Raw genomic sequence first — 6,652 nt, forward strand, 5'->3', positions numbered from 1 at the left:
TTGGGCTGCACGTGTTAACTCCTCCCCTTCTAAATGGAGGCCGTCCTCGGTCTTCTTAAGGTTTTCAATGATCGCTTGAATAACATGACTTTGACGCCTTCTGCTTTTCCTCTGCCGAAGTTTGAGTAAGAAGTAGCAGCCAACCAGAATGGCGATAGAAGCTAAGCCAGATAGTATTGGCCACATGATGGTTCTTCTCTCTATTCTTGTAATGTACCCTAAATTTTGCACATTCATTCTTTTTAGGTACGGTAGACTCAATATTTCTCGATGGTTGGTAATATTGACAAGTGTTGTTGTCGCAGAACCTGGTAATTTTGTCAGCATACCATTTTTGTTCTTAAAGTAAGATCCATTGATTTGAACCTCGTCTTCAAAGGTTAGGAGGTAAGTACCAGTAACGGTTTTCTCAGAACCATCATTTGATTTAATCACAGCGGTATTATCGTTGATAACTATGATACCTTCATCAACAAGCGTAATCGGCTCCAGATGACTGGGGCGTGTGCTGCAGTGAGCTGCACTTCCCGAATGTAGTTGTTGTGCGCATGTTGTATTTTGTAGCTTTTTGCAAAATGTTGACGTAAGTGCTGTAATACAGCTGCCAATACCCAAAATCTGATTGTCACAGTCAGCGACGTTGTTGTTGTTACCAAAGTGTAGGACAGTTTCGTTGTGTTGAACGGGAAACAAGATGACCCTCTTACATACTAATATAGGTTTCGGATACTTAATTAAAAAATATAAAAAGCTAGTGTCTAACAGGACCCTAATGCTAGATACCTCCATTAAGTCTGTTATAGTTGTGTTTGTAGAGTGCATATTAATTAATTTTTTTACATCGTCAGAATTTAATATGGAGGGATTAATGACGCCGATCCTTGCAAGGGCAATCGCTGAAATCAAGATTTCAATTTCGGAAATTAAGACTCTATTTCTGGCGAGCAATGTTTCGTATAAATGACTGGTGTCAATCTGCTTAGCTTTCACATTGTTTGTGATTAGGTTAACTGTATCTGTTAGCTCGTTTATCTTTTCTTGCACTGCTGTGTTTATTTCTATTTGCCTATTTTCTGAATTAATTAGCTCTTGTTGTCGAAATTTTAAATTTTCAAAATCATCGAAGTCTAGTGTACCTGCTATAACTTTCAAAGCTGTCCCTAAAATGTTTAAGCTTCGTGCCTGTCTGTGGTGAATGTCTAATGTTTCCAAAAGTGTTTTTATATGCTCGATGTCCGAGTCCAGTAACATCCTCATGTGAGATGCAGGGAAATGTTTCGTTAGTTCCTTAGTTTCTTTGGCTATTTCCATATATGTCCTGAGGTTTGTTGTGTGTTTAAGAAAATTAACGGTCTGCCAAACAGTTACAATCCCGTCCTGAATCGGTATGTAATTAGAGTGCGAGTAGTCAGTCAGTTTTGCTGTTGTCGACCCAATTAGAAGTATCCTTGGTTACCCTAATAAAAATTAAAATTATTTTATGTTGTCCTTGTGGACCACCCTCCCTTTAATTAAGACTGTGGTCCCCAAGTCAGCTTCTACCTTTTCTTCTATGTAGAGAGGTGTTAACTTATACCTTAACCTTTTATTGGTTTTTACCAATACGCGCTCCCCCACGTCAAACACTCTATTTTGTCTGGAAGGGTTATTCCTCTCCAGCAGAGTTTGTTGGGCTTTCTCTATTCTATCCATTATTTCATTTCGCATATCCTGCGGTGTGGCGTAAATAATATCAATGGGTTTTTTTTTTGGTCACAGAATGAATAGTTCGATTATATTTGAATGTGGCCAATAATATAAGATCAATTGTTTCATCAATCTTTTTTTCCAATTTCAGGCATCTCGCAATCTCCCCAAGTGTACTGTGGAAACGCTCAACCTACCATTAGAGGTACTGTGAAGCGGAGGTGCATTCACAATATCCACATTAAACTGATTTTTTAACAGAGATCTTATCGTTTCAGAATTTAGCGATGCCTCATTGTCACAATACATAGTTTTTGCCCCTGGGAATATATTCATTAACTGAAAAATTGGGTATTTTATGTCTAAAATTGTTCGAGATGGTATTGGCTGTACCACAGCAAATTTCGAGAACTTGTCAAGACAAGTAAGAAAGTACTTTTTGTCTGTTGAAAATATGTCAACGTGCAACATTTCTCCAGCATAGGATGGGACTGGTGTTATACCATGTTCTTGTTTTCGGGGATGCCTGTCGTATTTGGCTTTACTGCAGATTTTACAGTTCGAGACCACTTCGTTTGTCAGTTTGGTCATTTTTGGGAAATAATAGTCACAAAGAATCTGCCTAACGTTCTCTTGAGCAGCTCTATGAGCTCGATTATGTTCGACAACAACGATCTCTCGCTGTTCGTCTTTATTTACAATGTCGGCCACCACACTTTTACAGAACCAAAACTTTGTTGCCTTAAAGCATCTTACAAGTTCGTGTTGTATGCTGGCCCATATTGGCAAAGTGCAGTGTATGGCGTTTACCACATTTGGGTTCACGGCTAATTTCACTTCTTCCATGAGATATTCCTTATTTGTGAATTGGATAATATGGCGAGTTTTCTCGCCGAAATATATAAAATTCCGTCTTAGGTTCAAGTCGGATTCTTCCAAAACGATTTGGTTTCGGAAACAATTTAGTGGCTTCTCGGTGGCTTCTATCGTATAAGATAGCGATATTTCGCTATGAATTGTAGCCAAATCTGATTGGTTTTCTTCTTCTAGAGTATGAATGTTCTGTCTTGACAGAGCGTCGGCAACATAGTTTTCCTTGCCAGGTTTGTAAAAGAGTTGAGCGTTGTGCTCGTCGATAAACGCTTTCCATCGTTTAATCTTAGCATTTGGGTTTCGGTCTGAAACCGCAAATGTAAGTGGCTGGTGGTCCGTAAAGATATTCAAATTCTTTACACCATAGAGGTAATTTCTAAGGCTTTTTAAAGCCCAAACTATGGCCAGTAGCTCACGTTCGTTAGTTGCAAAGTTTTTTTCACGATCCTTCAGGGTTCTAGAGATCATAGTTATAGGCTTTCCACCCTGAGACAACACGGCCCCTATACCCATTGATGAAGCGTCCGTCGTTAGATCGAATGGCTTCTTAAAATCTGGGTAGGGTAGTATAACGTCTTCAGACGCTAAAACCTCTTTTAATTTGTTGAAAGCTTGAAGCTGGTCCTCATCTAAGTTCTATTTTTTCGATTGTGTAGACTTCACTTTACCGTTCTCACCTTTAAGGATATCCGTCAAAGGCCTTGCTATTGACGCAAAATCCTTGATAAAACATCTATAATAGCTTGCCAGCCCTAGGAAGGACCTGACATTGAACAAAGTTGAGGGCTTCTCGTAATCGCGGATTGCTTTGATCTTACTAGGACTCGTCTTGATACCATCCTTAGACACCACAAAGCCTAAGTACTCCACACTTTGTTTAAAGAAGTGCGATTTTTCCCGGGATACCCTCATATTAGCTTCACACAGTTTTCCTAAAACCCACTCAATATGGTCAACGTGTTTTTCCTCGTCTTCGGAAAAAATAATTACGTCGTCGACGTAGACATAACAACACTTCCTTATCTGTTCTCGAAGCGCGTCGTCAATGGCCCTCTGGAAAATGCTGGGTGCATTCTTCAATCCGAAAGGGAGTCTACAGAACTCGTACTTTCCATGACCAACCGAAAACGCGGTCTTTTCTCGATCTTGTTCAGCAAGTGCTATTTGGTGAAAGCCTGATTTAAGGTCAAGCGTTGTGAAATACTTGGCCTTTCCCAGATTTGACAATATAACTGTAATATTAGGAATAGGATATTTGTCGTCGATGGTTCTCTGATTTAGCTTTCTAAAATCTATAACCAGACGCTTTTTGGTGTTACCCTGTTCATCCTTACCCTTCTTGTCCACAACCCAGATTGGATTGTTGTATGGTGATCGAGATGGCCTTATTATGCCATTTCTTAATAAGTCACGAATTTCCGCATTCACGAAGTCTGAGACACCCATAGGATATGGGTATAACTTGGAATATACCGGGTCGTCACTTTCGGTGCGAATAGTGGCGACAATGTTCGTATTGTAAGGGAGTGCTTCATTTGGGTCCGAGAATACCCCCATTAAATTTTTTATCATTTTTTGAAATTTGTTTCTCACAACTTGCGGCACTTCTATGTCCTCCACTTGTGTGAAGTTCACGTTACCACACTTCAAGAATTTAAGTTCTTCGGAGCCAGAACTGGTTTTTATTATTTTGTTTTTAAAATCTAACGTAGCATTTGTCTGCGTAAGCAGGTCAAGCCCAACTATTCCGTCGAAAGTTGAAAGCATGGGGAGCAAAAAAAAGGCCTGTTTGTACCAAACAAGTTAACTATACATTTTTCCTTAACATCGTTAAAGCCATGTATTGACTTTACCAAAAACCGATTTTCGACCGGTATTATATTCTTAAGCTCTTTTAGAGGCTTAATATAATTTTTTGATGCCCCTGTATCGATTAATAATTTAATTTTTCTCCCTGCAATTGTCCTTTCGATGAAAGGTAGCAGGGAATTTGCACTAAAAAATTGATTTGATCTGAATCAGACAGTTCATCATCCACTGCTGCAGCCTCCAAATTTGCCACGTCCCGATATTCTTCGCTCTCTTTACCTGAGGATAAATGGTCGATTCTTTGTTGTTTCGGCCCTGTAAATCTAGCGGAGCCATAATTCGGCCTTTTTGCAGCCTGCCTACTTGCTTCGTTTTGATTTGTATGAGGCGGTACCCAATTGCGAGACGGAACATTGGGTTGATGCTGCGTGCTTTGCTTATAGCGAAGTGAAGAATCTACCTCCATTGGCTGCACTGGCTCCATTTTTTGTGGAGGCTTATTATTGGTACCTTGACTTCTATTAAAATGGGGGCTTTTTGATGGATAAAAATCCTTGACTGGGGCTCTTCCACCAGTACCCTATTCCCTATACTGTTGCCTACCTTCAAATCTTTGGGCTTTATCTTCCAAGTTCTTAGCGTAGGTACTAGCAAATAAGTATCGCTCGTGATTTGACTCTACCTTCTGAGCTAACGCTAAAGCAGATGGGAGGTCGCTAGGTCGTGCCGAAAACAGCACATCGCAAATTGGTTTTTTTGTACCCGAAATGAACACTCGCAAGGCGTCCATCCTATATTTCTCATTGAGGGACGCAGCTATTGTCTTGTCGTATGTCATGATTGTCTTATTGGTGAGAAGGGTTAATTTCTTCTCAACCTCGTCATAGTACTGCACGAGTGTCAAACTTCCCTGGCGAAGGGTTGAGAGCTCCTGCTCAATTAGGTAGATGGGTCGTTTGTCACTATAAGTAAAATCAAGGCGACTAACTATAGCCTTGAAATTTAACACCGTATTGAAGGATGCCAACACCATATCTGCTGGCCCCTTCACCTTATTCCTAATTATGGCGACAGCTTGATAATGCTTACTACTACCTTCATGTTTTTCGAAAATCTTATATGCCGTCTGGGCTGCCTGCCGCCAAGAAACATAGCAGGAGTGCCATCGAAGTCTGGTAAGGACTTAACAATGTCAAGGGGTTCGTCACACTGTCTACCGGGCAATACCTCTATTTCTTTATATGCCTCTACCTCAGGCACAGTAATCTTAACATCGTTTATGCGCTGACTAATGGTAGTCAGCCGTTCTTCAAAGTTTTCCCTCTGTACAGCGAGTGCAGAGGAAACAGCACTCTCTATTAGCGCTTTCAGCTGGTTGGCTTCCAAAGACATATTTAAACTTGAATACCAAGCTGCCTGATCATAAACACCACCGATCCTTCTTCTATCGACTACTATACTGTTTAGCCTACCTAACAATTCACCTAATTCACAATCACTCATGAACCTGGCAAATCACTTGCCCACAAAACTTTCAGCAAAAAAAAACAACGACAGTAAGACTTTCCGTGCAAGGATCAACGATTCACAATTCGTTCTGTATTTGTTTCGACTCTCGTCTATTTTACTCTAACATGTTATTATTATTATTATTTTATCTTCTGTTTGTTTTCTTTCCTTTTACAGAGATTTAGCAAAATACAATTAAAAATTTTCTTTGGCTTGTCAATAGATTTTTTGATTTTTCGTACAAATGTAATTAAAAATTCACAATTTTTCTTGTTTTTTTTTACTTCTTTTTTTCTTAAAACATTACTTTACACATTTGTTATTATTTTTCTCTTTGCACTCTACTTACATTTCCTAAAAATTTATTTTACAGCAAAATCTGGAAAGCCTTGTTGTCCCTTTATCCTGATGTCCTATTTCTTGATAGATCTGGATGTCCTTGGATGTCCTTATGCCACGACAAGTTTACCGTGGCCCCACGTCAGGGCGTCAGTTAGTTTATTCGAGTTTTAAAATTTAACCGTAAGCACTGGCTTTGCCGGTTGTTCTTAAAATCTAACCTACAGCCGCCATCGTCGCAGTCGCTGCTGTGAAGAGTTCCAGGAACGCCGCGCTGTGACTGGCTTGTGATGATGTTGTGGAATTTGCAGATGTTAAATATCAATAGGAATAATATGAAGCTCGGCCAAACACTAACATATGTGTAAGCGCCAATCTATTATTATTATTAATATGAAACCACCGTGCAGCTGCATGTTGGTGTTGCATTACAGAT

The sequence above is a fragment of the Rhagoletis pomonella genome, unplaced genomic scaffold, assembly GCF_013731165.1.
Source record: "Rhagoletis pomonella isolate Grant_MI unplaced genomic scaffold, Rhpom_1.0 Rhpom_scaffold_00145, whole genome shotgun sequence".
Lineage (NCBI taxonomy): Eukaryota > Metazoa > Arthropoda > Insecta > Diptera > Tephritidae > Rhagoletis > Rhagoletis pomonella.